Raw genomic sequence first — 18,197 nt, forward strand, 5'->3', positions numbered from 1 at the left:
GGTGCTACTGCTGGTGCTACTGCTGGTGCTGGTGCTACTGCTGGTACTACTGCTGGTGCTACTGCTGATGCTACTGCTGGTGATACTGCTGGTGCTACTGCTGGTGCTACTGCTGGTACTACTGCTGGTGCTACTGCTGGTGCTGGTGCTACTGCTGGTGCTACTGCTGGTGCTACTGCTGGCGCTACTGCTAGTGCTACTGCTGGTGCTACTGCTGGTACTACTGCTGGTGCTACTGCTGGTGCTACTGCTGGTACTACTGCTGGTCCTACTGCTGGCGCTACTGCTGGCGCTACTGCTGGTGCTACTGCTGGTGCTACTGCTACTGCTGGTGCTACTGCTAGTGCTACTGCTGGTGCTACTGCTGGCGCTACTGCTGGTGCTACTGCTGGTGCTACTGCTGGTGCTACTGCTGGCGCTGGTGCTACTGCTGGTGCTACTGCTGGTGCTACTGCTGGTACTACTGCTAGTGCTACTGCTGGTGCTACTGCTGGTGCTGGTGCTACTGCTGGTGCTACTGCTAGTGCTACTGCTGGTGCTACTGCTGGTGCTACTGCTGGTGCTACTGCTGGTGCTACTGCTGGTACTACTGCTAGTGCTACTGCTGGCGCTACTGCTGGTACTACTGCTGGTGCTACTGCTGGTGCTACTGTTGGTACTACTGCTGGTGCTACTGCTGGTGCTACTGCTGGTGCTACTGCTGATGCTACTTCTGGTGATACTGCTGGTGCTACTGCTGGTGCTACTGCTGGTACTACTGCTGGTGCTACTGCTGGTGCTACTGCTGGTACTACTGCTGGTGCTACTGCTGGTGCTACCGCTGGCGCTACCGCTGGCGCTACTGCTGGCGCTACTGCTGGTGCTACTGCTGGTACTACTGCTAGTGCTACTGCTGGTACTAGTGCTGGTACTACTGCTGATGCTACTGCTGATGCTACTGCTGGTGCTACAGCTGGTGCTACTGCTGGCGCTACTGCTGGTGCTACTGCTGGTACTACTGCTGGTGCTACTGCTGGCGCTACTGCTGGCGCTACTGATGGCGCTACTGCTGGTGCTACTGCTGATGCTACTGCTGGTGCTACTGCTGGCGCTACTGCTGGTACTACTGCTGGTGCTACTGCTGGTGCTACTGCTGGCGCTACTGCTGGTGCTACTGCTGGTACTACTGCTGGTGCTACTGCTGATGCTACTGCTGGTACTACTGCTGGTGCTACTGCTGGTGCTACTGCTGGCGCTACTGCTGGCGCTACTGCTGGTGCTACTGCTGGTACTACTGCTGGTGCTACTGCTGGCGCTACTGCTGGTGCTACTGCTGGTGCTACTGCTGGTGCTACTGTTGGTACTACTGCTGGTGCTACTGCTGGTGCTACTGCTGGTGCTACTGCTGGTGCTGGTGCTACCGCTGGTGCTACCGCTGGTGCTGGTGCTACTGCTGGTGCTACTGCTGGTGCCACTGCTGGTGCTACCGCTGGTGCTACTGCTGGTGCTACTGCTGGTGCTACTGCTGGTGCTGGTGCTACTGCTGGTGCTACTGCTGGTACTACTGCTGGTGCTACTGCTGGTGCTACCACTGGTGCTACTGCTGGTGCTACTGCTGGTGCTACTGCTGGTACTACTGCTGGTGCTACTGCTGATGCTACTGCTGGTGATACTGCTGGTGCTACTGCTGGTGCTACTGCTGGTGCTACTGCTGGTGCTGGTGCTACTGCTGGTGCTACTGCTGGTGCTACTGCTGGTGCTACTGCTGGTACTACTGCTAGTGCTACTGCTGGTGCTACTGCTGATGCTACTGCTGGTACTACTGCTGGTCCTACTGCTGGCGCTACTGCTGGCGCTACTGCTGGTGCTACTGCTGGTGCTACTGCTACTGCTGGTGCTACTGCTACTGCTGGTACTACTGCTAGTGCTACTGCTGGCGCTACTGCTGGCACTACTGCTGGTGCTACTGCTGGTGCTACTGCTGGCGCTACTGCTGGTGCTACTGCTGGTGCTACTGCTGGTGCTGGTGCTACTGCTGGTGCTACTGCTGGTGCTACTGCTGGCGCTACTGCTGGCGCTGGTGCTACTGCTGGTGCTACTGCTGGTGCTACTGCTGGTGCTGGTGCTACTGCTGGTACTACTGCTAGTGCTACTGCTGGTGCTACTGCTGGTGCTACTGCTGGTGCTGGTGCTACTGCTGGTGCTACTGCTAGTGCTACTGCTGGTGCTACTGCTGGTGCTACTGCTGGTGCTGGTGCTACTGCTGGTACTACTGCTAGTGCTACTGCTGGTGCTACTGCTGGCGCTACTGCTGGTGCTACTGCTGGTACTACTGCTAGTGCTACTGCTGGCGCTGGTGCTACTGCTGGTGCTACTGCTGGTACTACTGCTGGTGCTACTGCTGGTGATACTGCTGGCGCTGGTGCTACTGCTGGTGCTTCTGCTGGTGCTACTGCTGGTGCCACTGCTGGTACTACTGCTGGTGCTACTGCTGGTGCTACTGCTGGTGCTACTGCTAGTGCTACTGCTGGCGCTGGTGCTACTGCTGGTGCTACTGCTGGTACTACTGCTGGTGCTACTGCTGGTGCTACTGCTGGCGCTGGTGCTACTGCTGTTGCTACTGCTGGTGCTACTGCTGGTGCTACTGCTGGTACTACTGCTGGTGCTACTGCTGGTGCTACTGCTGGTGATACTGCTGGCGCTACTGCTGGTGCTACTGCTGGCGCTGGTGCTACTGCTGGTGCTACTGCTGGTGCTACTGCTGGCGCTGGTGCTACTGCTGGTGCTACTGCTGGTTCTACTGCTGGTGCTACTGCTGGTGCTACTGCTGGTGCTACTGCTGGCGCTACTGCTGGCGCTACTGCTAGTGCTACTGCTGGTGCTACTGCTGGTGCTACTGCTGGTGCTACTGCTGGCGCTACTGCTGGCGCTACGGCTGGCGCTACTGCTAGTGCTACTGCTGGTGCTACTGCTGGTGCTACTGCTGGTGCTACTGATGATGCTACTGCTGGTGCTACTGCTGGTGCTACTGCTGGTACTACTGCTAGTGCTACTGCTGGCGCTACTGCTGGTGCTACTGCTGGTGCTACTGCTGGTGCTACTGCTGGTGCTGGTGCTACTGCTGGTGCTACCGCTGGTGCTACCGCTGGTGCTGGTGCTACTGCTGGTGCTACTGCTGGTGCTACTGCTGGTGCTCTCGCTGGTGCTACTGCTGGTGCTACTGCTGGTGCTATCGCTGGTGCTGGTGCTTCTGCTGGTGCTACTGCTGGTACTACTGCTGGTGCTACTGCTGGTGCTACCGCTGGTGCTACCGCTGGTGCTACTGCTGGTGCTACTGCTGGTGCTACTGCTGGTGCTGGTGCTACTGCTGGTACTACTGCTGGTGCTACTGCTACTGCTGGTGATACTGCTGGTGCTACTGCTGGTGCTACTGCTGGTGCTGGTGCTACTGCTGGTGCTACTGCTGGTGCTACTGCTGGTGCTACTGCTAGTGCTACTGCTGGTGCTACTGCTGATGCTACTGCTGGTACTACTGCTGGTCCTACTGCTGGCGCTACTGCTGGCGCTACTGCTGGTGCTACTGCTGGTGCTACTGCTACTGCTGGTACTACTGCTAGTGCTACTGCTGGCGCTACTGCTGGCGCTACTGCTGGTGCTACTGCTGGCGCTACTGCTGGTGCTACTGCTGGCGCTGGTGCTACTGCTGGCGCTGGTGCTACTGCTGGCGCTGGTGCTACTGCTGGTGCTACTGCTGGTGCTGGTGCTACTGCTGGTACTACTGCTAGTGCTACTGCTGGTGCTACTGCTGGTGCTGGTGCTAGTGCTACTGCTGGTGCTACTGCTGGTGCTGGTGCTACTGCTGGTACTACTGCTAGTGCTACTGCTGGTGCTACTGCTGGCGCTACTGCTGGTGCTACTGCTGGTACTACTGCTAGTGCTACTGCTGGTGCTGGTGCTACTGCTGGTACTACTGCTAGTGCTACTGCTGGTGCTACTGCTGGTGCTGGTGCTACTGCTGGTGCTACTGCTAGTGCTACTGCTGGTGCTACTGCTGGTGCTGGTGCTACTGCTGGTACTACTGCTAGTGCTACTGCTGGTGCTACTGCTGGCGCTACTGCTGGTGCTACTGCTGGTACTACTGCTAGTGCTACTGCTGGCGCTGGTGCTACTGCTGGTGCTACTGCTGGTACTACTGCTGGTGCTACTGCTGGTGATACTGCTGGCGCTGGTGCTACTGCCGGTGCTTCTGCTGGTGCTACTGCTGGTGCCACTGCTGGTACTACTGCCTGTGCTACTGCTGGTGCTACTGCTGGTGCTACTGCTAGTGCTACTGCTGGCGCTGGTGCTACTGCTGGTGCTACTGCTGGTACTACTGCTGGTGCTACTGCTGGTGCTACTGCTGGCGCTGGTGCTACTGCTGTTGCTACTGCTGGTGCTACTGCTGGTGCTACTGCTGGTACTACTGCTGGTGCTACTGCTGGTGCTACTGCTGGTGATACTGCTGGCGCTACTGCTGGTGCTACTGCTGGCGCTGGTGCTACTGCTGGTGCTACTGCTGGTGCTGGTGCTACTGCTGGTGCTACTGCTGGTGCTACTGCTGGCGCTGGTGCTACTGCTGGTGCTACTGCTGGTTCTACTGCTGGTGCTACTGCTGGTGCTACTGCTGGCGCTACTGCTGGCGCTACTGCTGGCGCTACTGCTGGTGCTACTGCTGGCGCTACTGCTGGCGCTACTGCTGGCGCTACTGCTAGTGCTACTGCTGGTGCTACTGCTGGTGCTACTGCTGGTGCTACTGCTGATGCTACTGCTGGTGCTACTGCTGGTACTACTGCTAGTGCTACTGCTGGCGCTACTGCTGGTGCTACTGCTGGTGCTACTGCTGGTGCTACTGCTAGTGCTACTGCTGGTGCTACTGCTGGTACTACTGCTGGTGCTACTGCTGGTGCTACTGCTGATGCTACTGCTGGTACTACTGCTGGTGCTACTGCTGGTGCTACTGCTGGCGCTACTGCTAGTGCTACTGCTGGTGCTACTGCTGGTACTACTGCGGGTGCTACTGCTGGCGCTACTGCTGGCGCTACTGCTGGTGCTACTGCTGTTACTACTGCTAGTGCTACTGCTGGCGCTACTGCTGGTGCTACTGCTGGTGCTGGTAGTACTGCTGGTGCTACTGCTGGTACTACTGCTAGTGCTACTGCTGGCGCTACTGCTGGTACTACTGCAGGTGCTACTGCTGGTGCTGGTGCTACTGCTGGTGCTACTGCTGGTGCTACTGCTGGTGCTACCGTGCTACCGCTGGCGCTACTGCTGGTGCTGGTGCTACTGCTGGTGCTACCGCTGGTGCTACTGCTGGTGCTACTGCTGGTACTACTGCTGGTGCTAATGCTGGTGCTACCGCTGGTGCTACTGCTGGTGCTGGTGCTACTGCTGGTGCTACTGCTGATGTTACCTCTGGTGATACTGCTGGTGCTACTGCTGGTGCTACTGCTGGTACTACTGCTGGTGCTACTGCTGGTGCTGGTGCTACTGCTGGTGCTACCGCTGGTGCTACTGCTGGTGCTGGTGCTGGTGCTACTGCTGGTGCTACTGCTGATGCTACTGCTGGCGCTACTGCTGGTGCTACTGCTGGTACTACTGCTAGTGCTACTGCTGGTGCTACTGCTGGTACTACTGCTGGTGCTACTGCTAATGCTACTGCTGGTACTACTGCTGGTGCTACTGCTGGCGCTGCTGCTGGTGCTACTGCTGGTACTACTGCTAGTGCTACTGCTGGCGCTACTGATGGTGCTACTGCTGGTGCTACTGCTGATGCTACTGCTGGTGCTACTGCTGGCGCTACTGCTGGTGCTACTGCTGGTGCGACTACTGGTGCTACTGCTGGCGCTACTGCTGGTGCTACTGCTGGTACTACTGCTAGTGCTACTGCTGGTGCTACTGCTGGTGCTACTGCTGGTGCTGGTGCTACTGCTGGTGCTACTGATGGTGCTACTGATGGTGCTACCGTGCTACCGCTGGTGCTACTGCTGGTGCTGGTGCTACTGCTGGTGCTACTGCTGGTGCTACTGCTGGTGCTACCGCTGGTGCTACTGCTGGTGCTACTGCTGGTGCTGGTGCTACTGCTGGTGCTACTGCTGGTGCTACCGCTGGTGCTACCGCTGATGCTACCGCTGGTGCTACTGCTGGTGCTACTGCTGATGCTACTTCTGGTGATACTGCTGGTGCTACTGCTGGTGCTACTGCTGGTACTACTGCTGATGCTACTGCTGGTGCTGGTGCTACTGCTGGTACTACTGCTGGTGCTACTGCTGGTGCTACCGCTGGTGCTACTGCTGGTGCTACTGCTGGTGCTCCTGCTGATGCTACTGCTGGCGCTACTGCTGGTACTACTGCTAGTGCTACTGCTGGTGCTACTGCTGGTACTACTGCTGGTGCTACTGCTGATGCTACTGCTGGTACTACTGCTGGTGCTACAGCTGGTGCTACTGCTGGCGCTACTGCTGGTGCTACTGCTGGTACTACTGCTAGTGCTACTGCTGGCGCTACTGCTGGCGCTACTGATGGTGCTACTGCTGATGCTACTGCTGGTGCTACTGCTGGCGCTACTGCTGGTAGTACTGCTGGTGCTACTGCTGGTGCTACTGCTGGCGCTACTGCTGGCGCTACTGCTGGTACTACTGCTGGTGCTACTGCTGGTGCTACTGCTGATGCTACTGCTGGTACTACTGCTGGTGCTACTGCTGGTGCTACTGCTGGCGCTACTGCTGGTGCTACTGCTGGTACTACTGCTAGTGCTACTGCTGGCGCTACTGCTGGCGCTACTGCTGGTGCTACTGCTGGTACTACTGCTAGTGCTACTGCTGGCGCTACTGCTGGTACTACTGCTGGTGCTACTGCTGGTGCTACTGTTGGTGCTACTGCTGGTGCTACTGCTGGTTCTACTGCTGGTGCTACCGCTGGTGCTGGTGCTACTGCTGGTGCTACTGCTGGTGCTACTGCTGGTGCTACCGCTGGTGCTACTGCTGGTGCTACTGCTGGTGCTACTGCTGGTGCTGGTGCTACGGCTGGTGCTACTGCTGGTACTACTGCTGGTGCTACTGCTGGTGCTACTGCTGGTGCTACCGCTGGTGCTACCGCTGGTGCTACTGCTGGTGCTGGTGCTACTGCTGGTACTACTGCTGGTGCTACTGCTGGTGCTACTGCTGATGCTACTGCTGGTGATACTGCTGGTGCTACTGCTGGTGCTACTGCTGGTACTACTGTTGGTGCTACTGCTGGTGCTGGTGCTACTGCTGGTGCTACTGCTGGTGCTACTGCTGGTGCTGGTGCTACTGCTGGTGCTACCGCTGTTGCTACCGCTGGTGCTGGTGCTACTGCTGGTGCTACTGCTGGTGCTACTGCTGGTGCTACCGCTGGTGCTACTGCTGGTGCTACTGCTGGTGCTGGTGCTACTGCTGGTGCTGCTGCTGGTACTACTGCTGGTGCTACTGCTGGTGCTACTGCTGGTGCTACCGCTGGTGCTACTGCTGGTGCTACTGCTGATGCTACTTCTGGTGATACTGCTGGTGCTACTGCTGGTGCTACTGCTGGTACTACTGCTGATGCTACTGCTGGTGCTGGTGCTACTGCTGGTACTACTGCTGGTGCTACTGCTGGTGCTACCGCTGGTGCTACCGCTGGTGCTACTGCTGGTGCTCCTGCTGATGCTACTGCTGGCGCTACTGCTGGTACTACTGCTAGTGCTACTGCTGGTGCTACTGCTGGTACTACTGCTGGTGCTACTGCTGATGCTACTGCTGGTACTACTGCTGGTGCTACAGCTGGTGCTACTGCTGGCGCTACTGCTGGTGCTACTGCTGGTACTACTGCTAGTGCTACTGCTGGCGCTACTGCTGGCGCTACTGATGGTGCTACTGCTGATGCTACTGCTGGTGCTACTGCTGGCGCTACTGCTGGTAGTACTGCTGGTGCTACTGCTGGTGCTACTGCTGGCGCTACTGCTGGTGCTACTGCTGGTACTACTGCTGGTGCTACTGCTGATGCTACTGCTGGTACTACTGCTGGTGCTACTGCTGGTGCTACTGCTGGCGCTACTGCTGGCGCTACTGCTGGCGCTACTGCTGGTGCTACTGCTGGTACTACTGCTACTGCTGGCGCTACTGCTGGCGCTACTGCTGGCGCTACTGCTGGTACTACTGCTAGTGCTACTGCTGGCGCTACTGCTGGTACTACTGCTGGTGCTACTGCTGGTGCTACTGTTGGTGCTACTGCTGGTGCTACTGCTGGTGCTACTGCTGGTGCTACTGCTGGTGCTGGTGCTACTGCTGGTGCTACCGCTGTTGCTACCGCTGGTGCTGGTTCTACTGCTGGTGCTACTGCTGGTGCTACTGCTGGTGCTACCGCTGGTGCTACTGCTGGTGCTACTGCTGGTGCTACTGCTGGTGCTGGTGCTACTGCTGGTGCTACTGCTGGTACTACTGCTGGTGCTACTGCTGGTGCTACTGCTGGTGCTACCGCTGGTGCTACCGCTGGTGCTACCGCTGGTGCTACTGCTGGTGCTGGTGCTACGGCTGGTGCTACTGCTGGTACTACTGCTGGTGCTACTGCTGGTGCTACTGCTGGTGCTACCGCTGGTGCTACCACTGGTGCTACTGCTGGTGCTACTGCTGGTGCTGGTGCTACTGCTGGTACTACTGCTGGTGCTACTGCTGGTGCTACTGCTGATGCTACTGCTGGTGATACTGCTGGTGCTACTGCTGGTGCTACTGCTGGTACTACTGCTGGTGCTACTGCTGGTGCTGGTGCTACTGCTGGTGCTACTGCTGGTGCTACTGCTGCTGCTACTGCTGGTGCTGGTGCTACTGCTGGTGCTACTGCTGGTGCTACTGCTGGCGCTACTGCTAGTGCTACTGCTGGTGCTACTGCTGGTGCTACTGCTGGTGCTACTGCTGATGCTACTGCTGGTACTACTGCTGGTGCTACTGCTGGTGCTACTGCTGGCGCTACTGCTGGTGCTACTGTTGTTACTACTGCTAGTGCTACTGCTGGCGCTACTGCTGGTACTACTGCTGGTGGTACTGCTGGTGCTGGTAGTACTGCTGGTGCTACTGCTGGTACTACTGCTAGTGCTACTGCTGGTGCTGGTGCTACTGCTGGTGCTACTGCTGGTGCTACTGCTGGGTGCTACTGCTGGTACTACTGCTGGTGCTACTGCTGGGTGCTACTGTTGGGTGCTACTGCTGGTCATGTGTAGGTATTAAAGGGAAATCATTCTGGACAAACAGACTGCAGATGGCTTACCCATGAGGCATGAACGAATACTGCAATCATGCATTGCTCCTAAAAACGTAAAAATATTAGGGTGGTGTAAAATTTGAAGAAGGTGAGAATAAAGACAATGGACCTCATTACGAGGTCAGCAGTAAGGGGTTAACAATGCCGGTAAGGATGCCGGTGCTGTTAACCCCTTACCGCCGCATCATGAGGTCCCTAAGAGGACCAGGGAGCTAACAACGGGCCTGTTATTAACGTGCCCGTTGTTAGCTCCCTCCCCATTCCCATTGAGCCCTATGGGGGCTCGAATGGGAATGGGGATGGGTTCCCTGAATGAGGGTATGCCGGGTCCTCCATGGTTGGAATGACCGGTAAGTCCCCATTGAGGGAACCCGGACCCGGTATGCGGTAAGGGGGTAGCCATGGTGCTAATAGCACCATGGCTACCTCCAACCTCGGAATGAAGCCCAATATAATTCAAAACTCTTGATGGACATGGTTGTTTGCAGACATACCTTTTACTAAGGTGGGATAAAATCACAGGCTGGAGGATGGGAGTGGGGTGACCTGAGGGACCACCACCCACTCCCAATTGTGGGCTCAAGAAGAGATCCCCCTAGACTCCCTGCTCAGTCCCCAGCTTTGTGTTTAGTCACACCTACCCATGAACAAACGTTACCACCAGGGATGTCTCTATGGGGGGGGCAAATGGGGCACGTGCCCCGGGCCCCCATCCTGGTGGCCCTGGAGGTGGCCCCCCATGGTCCCCCCCCACAATCTTAAGTGGGTGGATACAATGCCCTTTATCCCCACTGTTTGTGTGTCCTGTGTCCGTCTGTGCCCTGATGCTTGCAAACTTCAGACTCTGTCTGAAGTTTGTACGCAGCAGGCACGGGCCGACGCTGTGGTTTCGATTCCCATCTATGCCATGGCATGATTGATTCACTGTACAACAACAGTGGGGGAGGGGGAGGACGACGACGCAGGACCGCAAGCAAGAGTTGTTGACAACAACTCTTGCTCGTGCGTTCCCCTCCTCCCCCACCCCCAGGGAATACGGCACATGCCAGTGCAGGCTGGGCTGGAGTGCGCAGTGCACTTCTGCGCAGCTTGCCAGCCTCCCTCATCTTCTGAAGCCAAGCCACCAGGCAGCAACACGTGCTGTGGAGGCTCGTGACGGTGACGAAGGACGGTGAGAAGAAGACTGATTGTCTGCAGCTCAGCTCTCTCTGTCTCAGGTAGGTTGTCAATGGTGCAGTGTTGACCAGGACTCTGCCATTAGACTGTGACATGTCCTCATAGAAGATCATGTTATCAGCCGTCTCAGTGGCGCAATGTTGGTGGTTCAAGCCCACCCAGGAACGCATTTGTTTTCTTCATCTTCCATTTTGTTTGATGCTGGCTCTTCACCCCATTAAACAGCCACCTCAGATGCCGAGAACAGAGATGGCCCACAAAGACGGCGGGCACAGTCCCCAGTATTAATAGCAGCAGGTTCCTCTGCTTCCTTCCCAAACACATTTAACAGCTAAAAGCGTCTTATTTGTACAGTGCATTTCTGTGCACCCAGCGCTCGCCCTAAAGGTATACGTGTGAACATGCCCCTGTTGGCATGAGTGGGGTGGGGCTGTTTTCTGTGCGGGCCACAATTTGCCCTGACATCACAGCAAGTTCTGTCAACATGTTATGTGGCTGTTAGCGGCACTGTGAACTCCCTCCTTTCTGCCGACACTGTGTGCAGCATAATTGCCCCAAGTGCACAACAAAAAGCATCAACCGCCGGACACTGGGGGGGGTCCTTCTCTGGGAGAACATGTAGGTTTATCAAACAGTTAAGGATTAACTCTGCGTCTTCTCTGCACAGTATTTGGCAAAACGACCACAGGATTTAAAATAATGTTACTTTTAATCACTCAAAAAATCGAGACTCACTTGACCCCGACGTGATTTGAACACGCAACCTTCTGATCTGGAGTCAGACGCGCTACCGTTGCGTCACAAGGTCCTGTGTATGGGACCTCTTGAGGATCTCATCTGTGGTCAGTTGTGGCAGTGAGGCAGGAGCCACTTCATGCACCAACACTGAAAACGTACCTCTGATTTCATACATGCAAAACCTGCCTTTTGAACAGGGGAAAGGCAGAGTAAAGCATCAGGGGACGCAGCAAATGCAGGCAGTTGTCAAACGCATCTGCTCCACAGAAGGTTTCTCACATGCGGCTTATTTGGGAAAATAACCCATGTTATAGTCAATTTGTCTTTATCCATCCCACACTCGTGTACATGCCCAGAAATAGGGGCTCACACCTTTCAGTTGCTGAGAAAAAGATGCATTTGTTCTTCCATTCATTTAGAATCGTGTGCACATTTCCAATCGCCTTTCTAATTGTAAATGAACACAGAGCAGCCAATATTCTTCCAAAATGAATCCTTTATTCTGTCCATGACACAGCCATAGGTTACGGATGGGGGCGAGGGGTCTTTTCATGGGAGTCTCTGAAGTATCAGAAAAGCTGTTTGTTTTGTAATTGGTTAGACAAAATCTCCCAAATCACTACCCAGCATAGTTAATGTGTAGGATTATGGGATTTGTAGTCTGAACTCTGAAAAATATTGTGTGCCGCCGGATGCAAACCATGCCCTCATTTCTGTTGGTATGGTTACGTCAGCATAAACTAGCAACTCACTCCCTGAAGATTAGCAATGTTCATTGATGTGACTTTTATTTTATGTTCTGCAGATTTGTCCCCCCCTGTAAAGAGCAGCTTGTTTTTGGCATCTTTGATCGCAGATATTAATTCAACAGGAAAGCATAATTAAATAAGTATATATAGAAATATAAAGGAATGCATGAATAAATTAATCTGTATTCATCAGGGGATGTTTCTAAATAAGGTGGGTAGTCTTGTTGGCTTGATGAGGATGTGAGAGATACTTATTTTACTAAATGCGGTGGGGGAGGAAGCAGGACAGTGGGGCCACAGAAGTTACCATTCATTTTGGTGGTGCATCGCAAGAATGAGTTTGGCGTGTGATCCCCAGTGTCAGATGCGCGTTGCACACATAGTGTAGCTGATGAATTCTTCCTGCCAATATACCAAACTGGTTGATAAACTATACAAACAGAATGGTAGATAGGCGGAAAGATAGGATGCCAAACGAAACCCAGGAACAGCAGGAAGCGAGACTGATGCAGCCGTTAGCGTCACAGGAGATCCAAAAAGGAGCCTGTACAAACTGCAAGGAAAGCAACGGTTAAAACAATGCAATCCGTAGCAGATACTGCCAAAAGTCACATGCAATACCCACTAACCTGGGACTAAACAACAAAAGGCCACTGGGTGAGAAAACACAGGGAGCAGACAGCTTGCGGGTGAATCTGAAACAAGAACCCAAAACAGGGTCAAAGAACTGGCTAATGAGGGTGAGGCTCAGGAGGATAAATACGTGATGCAGCTTACCGTTATGGCAGTCTATCAAAGAACAAGTGGAATGTCCCAAAGCGTCTCCAAGCTTTGCAGCAGTCCGATCCAAGAGTTTGTTGAAGTTCACAAAACACAATCCAAACCGAAGAAAGGGAAACAAAACCTAGCCCGAAGGCACGAGGACGCCTATGAAGTATACCACGGCAGTCTCTAGTCTGTGTACTTACTGTAGTGAGTTCCAACGGAAAACAAAAATCCAAACAATCCACGGAAGAATCACAATGTCACCAATACTGAAGGAGCAGGCAGAATCAATCCGTATGGAGTCCGTGGCCGTATAAATCAGGTGCGGGCAGCGTCTTACAAAGGGTAAACTAGACAGGTCACATGGAAGTCCTGGTGAAGATATCCGGAGCGGGCAAATAGACAAAAGGAAGAGCGAAGACAAATCCAGTAAGCAGTCCAGGTCGAAGATCAGTAATCCAAAAGGTAGGGACAAGGACAAGGTAAGGGCAAAGAACAGGGATGGGAACACTGGATACGCGAATAGCAAAACAAGTGCTAACAGAATACGATATTCAGAAGCATTGGCGTAATGTGGAGGAGGTGCTTAAGAAGGCCGGTCATATGACAAGATTTGCGTCAATCACCGCAAGAAGCGGGACCAGGAAATATGGGTAGGATGCCAGCATTCCCATGACAATTTCCAGGCACCTGGCATTAAACGTCTTCAAGGGCCATACACCTGCAACCCGCTGTGAGCATAAGGACCGGGAGAGGAATGCTTGTTAAACATGCAGCGTTTCTTGCGCCCAATGGACGTGGAATGCTGGAACCTGACACCCAGTAAATCGCACATGCACAATGCAGAGTATTTTGGTCCTCATATTGCCTTGGTTTCCAGCCCATCAATGTTATACCAAATGTAAAACTATTCAGGTGCTTGCACGCATCACTGATCATCTCACCCGGGGTGGTACATTTGAAACTGCTAACAATGTACTGCTCATTCTCTGGGGGTAATTGGTGCACTATGAGGTGGTTGCAATGGGTCTGTGCTGCCACAGAGATTAACCAGGACAAGAGGTTGAAAAGAGGTGTGGGGTTTACTGGCGTGTAGATATCCAGTACACAGGGTTGTGACAGTGCGTGGGAACTGCCACTGGTGGACCTGTCAATCAAGGGGATAGGTGGCATGGAGGGGGACATGAAGGGGAACATGAAAGGAGCAACAGGCATGACAGTGGGTGTCAAGGAGAGTATAGGCAGCACTGGGATCATGGAGAAGTGCGTAAGGGGTGGCAATGCCAAGAGCGCAGGGAGTGCCAGCTGAAGATGCTGGGATACAATTGATGGAATGCTATGGCGCATATCATTGTCTTTTGCTCTTTAAGCTCATGTTGTTCCTTGATGATATATTATAAATCTTTCACACGATACAGACCAATATTGTAGCTGGCCCTGTTCTGCAGCGTCCCAGGCTCATTGTGCACCACCCCCGGCCATTAACAGGCACCCACTGTTTCTTATGAGGCACAATTGCCACTTCTGGCTCCACAGGTCTGAGGCAATCCTCTGTAGTATGAAGTGCACGTGGCTGGCTTTTTTTTGTGGGCACACAAATGTCCTCCTTTGTTTAAATGGCATTCAAGCACATGCTGAAGATAAGCGCCAACGTCAGAGTCGAATTCTGGCCGCAGCTCCTTGCCCCACTCCACGGTGCAATCCACTGGCTTGTCCAGCTTTGCATATTTACCCTTTCACTGGGGTCACAGCCTCACAGGCAAGTTGTTGTGGCCCCTGAACTTTCTCCCACTATATGCTGTAGTGCAGTCGGAATGCATGCCGCAGCACTATGCCCACCGCTGGTAGGAGCAGCTGAGGTGTAGATAAGCTTGGCACTGCATTCCCAAATCTAGAAATTGCATTAAGAATATTCCTCTCTATGATGGTGACAAATTGCAGTGGGGAGCGTTCATTTTCAAAATTGAAGTTGATAAAAAGTGAGCTACGAAATTGTGTGCTTCAAGCCAGGCTGCATCCTTTGGCTCTGTTAAGCATTGAATCTTAAATGGTTCAAGAGATGGAATTTTCAGACAGAATTAAGGATTTTGCAATACGCAAATCTAAAAGGAAACACATAGGGGGTCATTACGACCCTGGCACTAAGGGGTTAACGGCACCGTAAAAGGCTGTGGCGCCCCTTAGCGCCTAATTACGAGGTCCCTTTGCGGGACCCGGCCTTAACGGCTGGTCTAGACCAGCCGTTAAAGTAGGGACCCGCAAAGGGACTTTCGAGGTAAGTGCGGTACCGCAAATTGCGGTACCATACTTACCGCCTTCCCCATTCCCATTATGCCCTATAGGGCGAAAATGGGAATGGGGAAGGGCCATGGTGAAATGGGGCAGTACCGCCCGGCCAACCTTGGAATGGGGTGGTACTTCCCCATTTCACCATGGCGGACTCGTTACAATACCGGCACCAACCATGGTGCTAATAGCGCCATGGTTTAGCGCCGGTGTTGTAATGAGGGCCAAAGTGTAATGTTGGTGGTGTAGAAAGCATATCTCACTGTCATCGCATTCTTTCTAGGATTACTTGAATGTGTTTGCCGTGCGGGCACGAGCTGAGATGCCGAGTGCATTTTGATGTTTTGTTACATGCTTCTGTCATTTCTGCTCTGCCTTATTTATTTAATGTTTTTCCAAGTGCTTGTACTTTGGGCACTTTCATACAGGCAAAAAAGTTCATGTTGAACTGTTAGGTTTTCATTTTGTTTAATAAATGCTTGATTAAAATCCCTTTCCTTTATTTTCTTACAAAATATATTATTTGAAACAAAAACACAGTGAAATGTGCTTAATAAGGCGTCCTCTTGGGGAAGCAGATCACTGATGTATAATGTTTATATCCTATTAACAACTAGATAATCCATGTAAAGCTTAGAGGAGTATCTGTTGAATTAGACTCGAGATATGGAGGGGGCATGGCTGTGGTGTCGCGAGGGGCGACATGGGTTTGGAGGGGGGTGGGAGTAGGACATGGGTTTCGGGGGGCAACATGGGTTTTGGGGAGGGGGCAAGGCTGTCTGTGCCCCGGGCCCCCAAAACTGTTAAGATGGCCCTGGTTACCGCTGCCTGGGAAATGTGGCTTTACTGGGGAAACCACCAAAATGACCAAGGGGAAAACAGTGAGATGGTCCGCAGACCCTGCAGTTCCGCGCATGCTGGCATAAAGTCAGGAAAAGTGTCTTATATAGACACAGGTTGGTGGAGACGGCAACCCACGGCACAAGGTGCTGGGCATAAGCAATGGATGAAAGGATGGAAGCATTCAAAGGCCGTGGACACATCATTTGAATCCTCGGCCTGCAATGCCGCGTGACAATTCACCTCTCAATACAACACAGCTGGGGTACCTGACCTGAGGAGAAGTTGCAGCCAATCACAGAGCATGCTTCCAGTAGGCAAACAGCTTTCTTAATTCAGCAGCTATCCATGCAGCTCCAAGTCCCTCAGAACTATAGAGGTTACTATAGGGGGCGGTGCCTGGTGTTAGAAGTCGAGGCGCTGTAGAGCAGAGTGTGGCCGTGCAGCAAGGCGGATCGAGAGTGACAGAGAGAAGTTGAGGAGGTCGAGCAGAGAGTGAAGGAGGTGGAGAGGAAAAAGCAGCGAGCGGAGCAGGCAGGAGTAGAAGGAGCAAAGTGAAGGAGGTGGAGAGGAAAGAGCAGCGAGCGGAGCAGGCAGGAGTAGAAGGAGCAAAGTGAAGGAGGTGGAGAGGAAAGAGCAGCGAGCGGAGCAGGCAGGAGTAGAAGGAGTGAAGGAGGTGGAGAGGAAAGAGCAGCGAGCGGAGGAGGTGGAGAGGAAAGAGCAGCGAGCGTAGCAGGCAGGAGTAGAAGGAGCCAAGTGAAGGGGGTGGAGAGGAAAGAGCAGCGAGCGGAGCAGGCAGGAGTAGAAGGAGCAAAGTGAAGGAGGTGGAGAGGAAAGAGCAGCGAGCGGAGCAGGCAGGAGTAGAAGGAGTGAAGGAGGTGGAGAGGAAAGAGCAGCGAGTGGAGCAGGCAGGAGTAGAAGGAGCAAAGAGAAGGAGGTGGAGAGGAAAGAGCAGCGAACGGAGCAGGCAGGAGTAGAAGGAGCAAAGTGAAGGGGGTGGAGAGGAAAGAGCGGCGAGTGGAGCAGGCAGGAGTAGAAGGAGCAAAGTGAAGGAGGTGGAGAGGAAAGAGCGGCGAGTGGAGCAGGCAGGAGTAGAAGGAGCAAAGTGAAGGAGGTGGAGAGGAAAGAGCAGCGAGCGGAGCAGGCAGGAGTAGAAGGAGCAAAGTGAAGGGGGTGGAGAGGAAAGAGCGGCGAGTGGAGCAGGCAGGAGTAGAAGGAGCAAAGTGAAGGCGGTGGAGAGGAAAGAGCGGCGAGCGGAGCAGGCAGGAGTAGAAGGAGCAAAGTGAAGGAGGTGGAGAGGAAAGAGCAGCGAGCGGAGCAGGCAGGAGTAGAAGGAGCAAAGTGAAGGGGGTGGAGAGGAAAGAGCGGCGAGTGGAGCAGGCAGGAGTAGAAGGAGCAAAGTGAAGGAGGTGGAGAGGAAAGAGCAGCGAGCGGAGCAGGCAGGAGTAGAAGATGCAAAGTGAAGGAGGTGGAGAGGAAAGAGCAGCGAGCGGAGCTGGCAGGAGTAGAAGGAGTGAAGGAGGTGGAGAGGAAAGAGCAGCGAGCGGAGCAGGCAGGAGTAGAAGGAGCAAAGTGAAGGAGGTGGAGAGGAAAGAGCAGCGAGCGGAGCAGGCAGGAGTAGAAGGAGCAAAGAGAAGGAGGTGGAGAGGAAAGAGCAGCGAGCGGAGCAGGCAGGAGTAGAAGGAGCAAAGTGAAGGAGGTGGAGAGGAAAGAGCAGCGAGCGGAGCTGGCAGGAGTAGAAGGAGCAAAGTGAAGGAGGTGGAGAGGAAAGAGCAGCGAGCGGAGCTGGCAGGAGTAGAAGGAGCAAAGTGAAGGAGGTGGAGAGGAAAGAGCAGCGAACGGAGCAGGCAGGAGTAGAAGGAGCAAAGTGAAGGGGGTGGAGAGGAAAGAGCAGCGAGCGGAGCAGGCAGGAGTAGAAGGAGCAAAGTGAAGGAGGTGGAGAGGAAAGAGCAGCTAGTGGAGCAGGCAGGAGTAGAAGGAGCAAAGTGAAGGAGGTGGAGAGGAAAGAGCAGCGAGCGGAGCAGGCAGGAGTAGAAGGAGCAAAGTGAAGGAGGTGGAGAGGAAAGAGCAGCTAGCGGAGCTGGCAGGAGTAGAAGGAGCAAAGTGAAGGAGGTGGAGAGGAAAGAGCAGCGAGCGGAGCAGGCAGGAGTAGAAGGAGCAAAGTGAAGGAGGTGGAGAGGAAAGAGCAGCGAGCGGAGCTGGCAGGAGTAGAAGGAGCAAAGTGAAGGAGGTGGAGAGGAAAGAGCAGCGAGCGGAGCTGGCAGGAGTAGAAGGAGCAAAGTGAAGGAGGTGGAGAGGAAAGAGCAGCGAACGGAGCAGGCAGGAGTAGAAGGAGCAAAGTGAAGGGGGTGGAGAGGAAAGAGCAGCGAGCGG

The 18,197-nt window shown here is 54.2% G+C and overlaps 1 non-coding gene across 1 annotated transcript; it reads right to left on the minus strand.

Moving 5' to 3' along the window:
* Positions 1 to 11,182: 11,182 nt before the first annotated feature.
* Positions 11,183 to 11,254, minus strand: TRNAW-CCA (transfer RNA tryptophan (anticodon CCA)). The gene has a single exon. It is a non-coding gene; the product is annotated as a tRNA-Trp (tRNA).
* Between the last annotated feature and the right edge of the window lie 6,943 nt (positions 11,255 to 18,197).

Source organism: Ambystoma mexicanum, chromosome 8 (genome assembly GCF_040938575.1).
Source record: "Ambystoma mexicanum isolate Mex_15411 chromosome 8, UKY_AmexF1_1, whole genome shotgun sequence".
In the NCBI taxonomy this organism is placed as follows: Eukaryota; Metazoa; Chordata; class Amphibia; order Caudata; family Ambystomatidae; genus Ambystoma; species Ambystoma mexicanum.